Source organism: Mastomys coucha, chromosome X (assembly GCF_008632895.1).
Source record: "Mastomys coucha isolate ucsf_1 chromosome X, UCSF_Mcou_1, whole genome shotgun sequence".
In the NCBI taxonomy this organism is placed as follows: Eukaryota; Metazoa; Chordata; class Mammalia; order Rodentia; family Muridae; genus Mastomys; species Mastomys coucha.
The window spans coordinates 78,496,024-78,498,469 of NC_045030.1; the positions used below are offsets into that span (position 1 = coordinate 78,496,024).

The window sequence follows — 2,446 nt, forward strand, 5'->3', positions numbered from 1 at the left end:
GTGCTATGGGTTGTTAGCTCACTCAGGATATTTTCTACTTCTATTCATTTGCCTAAGAATTTCATGAATTCATTTTTAATAGCTGAATAGTACTCCATTGTGTAAATGTACCACATTTTCTGTATCCACTTCTCTGTTGAAGAACATCTGGGCTCCTGAGGGGTTCTACCAGAGCCTGACAAATACAGAGGTGGATGCTCTCAGCCAGCCATTGGACTGAGCGCGGGGTCCCCGGTGGAGAAGCTAGAGAGGGAACCCAAGGAGCTGAGGGAGTTTGCAGTCCCATGGGAGGAACAGCAGTATGAACCAGCTAGTACCCTCGGAGCTCCCAGGGACTAGACCATCGACTAAAGAGTACACATGGAGGACCCATGGCTCCAGCTGCATGTGTGGCAGAGGATGGCCTTGTTGGTTGTCGGTGGGAGGAGAGGCCCTTGGTCCTGTGAAGGTTCTATACCCTAGTGTAGGGGAATGCCAGGTCCAGGAGGTGGGAGTGGGTGGGTTGGTGAGCAGGGGGAGAAAGGAAGGGATGAGGGGTTTTGGGAGGGGAAGCCGGGAAAGGGGATAACGTTTGAAATGTAAATAAAGAAAATACCTAATAAACAACAACAAAAAATCATGTGGCAAATATATTTTCATTTTTATCCCAATGATATTTCTCTTTTGCTGATTTATTTTGTTGTTCTTGTTTGGGGGAGAGGGGTTGTTTCTGGGTTTTGGTACAGGTAACTGGACCCAGAGCCTTGCTTATTTTAAGAATGCACTATACTGATATATGCCCCTAGACCCTAATTAACTTAATGTTTTTAACTCTAAGCCACAGTCTTTTACATTTCTTAGAATATAATTTTATCGTGTAGTTGGGCAGTCATTGGATAGTATCAGGAAAAGAAAACGGGTCATATTTTAGCATTTGTCATGAAAAATTAATTGAAAAGCAAGCAGATTGTAAAATTTGAAGTGAGTCTAACAGAAAAACCTTTGCTTTATGGCAAATATCCTATGAATAAAAGCACATTTTCTAACCAAAAAAAAAAAAAAAACTATGAGAAAAGGAGTATATTGTAATCAGGGAAGAGTCATCTTTACCCTTTGCCACCAGACATAGAAAGACATGATTTAAAATATTTCTGCCAGGTATTTTTGGTCTTTTATTTGTCAAAGACTTCCTCCCTTTATCTGATTTCTTCTGAATTGAAATGAAATATGTATATTGGAAGTGTCTGAATTGCTTTTTCATTTTACATGGTATTTCTGTTAAGAGAATTGAGTATCAAGAGAAACTATAGACTTTAAAACAGTGTTGAGACTGTGATGGACTACAAGAACTTTTGAACCTGGATGGAAGACATTTTACATTATGATAGTGCTACAAATACTAGGAAGGCTAAGTCACAGAATGTAGTGGTTTAGATGAGAATTAGCTTTACAGGTTCATATGTATGAATAAATGCTTTGTTGCTAGTTAGTATAATACCTTGGGAAGGATAGTTGCCTTGTTGAAGACAATATGTCACTGTGATGAGTTTTGATGTTTTTTAAAAGCTCATATATTACACAGGCTCTCTCTCTCTCTCTCTCTCTCTCTCTCTCTCAGTATATGTGTATGTACCTCTTTCTGCTTGCAATTGTGGACCAGATGTGAATTCTCAGTTATGTATTCATTACTTCCTGACATCCGATCATGAACTAACCCTTTAAAACTGTAAGTAAGCCTCTAATTAAATGCTTAGGTTCATAAGAGTGGTCTTGGTTATGATATCTTCACAGTAAATAAGATAGAAGGTATCTTAAATACCATGGGATGTCCCTGGGGGGTTCAACTCCACTGAGCTGAAAACCACACTGTTGGTTGCTAGGGATCAGAGCAAGGAGAAGTAAGAGGTGACATTCACTAAGAATAGAATTTAGTTAGAGAAGATTGAAAGTTGTGATGGTTTTATAACACACCAATGAATGTTCTTCCTGCTGTAGAATTATACACTTAAAATGGTTAATGGTGAATTTTGATATGAATAAATTTTTAACCTCATTATTCCAAGTATACAATAAAGATGTACAGAAGTTCTACTAACCATAGATGCTGTCTTCAAGTGAATTGTTGGTAGGTGATGTGATAAGGGAGTCAGTAAAAGATGCCAGTGGCACTGACAAGGAACAAGAAAATCTCACTTGTCCTTTGAGTCTACTTGTTGGCTTATGAGTGCCTGGCCTATTATTACTGGCCTACTTCACAGTTCTGAGAACTCCATTGACTCATCAGATTCTAATGTTCGCTGACATCACCTACCTATGTTCTTTCACTAATGCTTATAAATACTATGGGGGAGACTGAGGTATTGTCTGTGTTTTTTGTTGAAAGGTTACTTTCTTTTCAACATTTGCAGTATTTGGTGGATTTATTAGTGGGATTTCCTGACTGATTCAGATCTGTCCACAGTTGCTT

At 38.6% G+C, this 2,446-nt stretch overlaps 1 protein-coding gene across 1 annotated transcript in view; it reads right to left on the minus strand.

Annotated features, from left to right (window-relative positions):
• The window catches only part of LOC116093288 (claudin-34-like), a 7,619-nt gene extending 5,401 nt beyond the window's left edge, over positions 1-2,218 (minus strand). The window contains exon 1 of the mRNA XM_031374653.1: positions 2,076-2,218. The gene's annotated coding sequence lies outside the window, so the exon portion shown is untranslated. The remainder of the gene's footprint in view (positions 1-2,075) is intronic.
• Between the last annotated feature and the right edge of the window lie 228 nt (positions 2,219-2,446).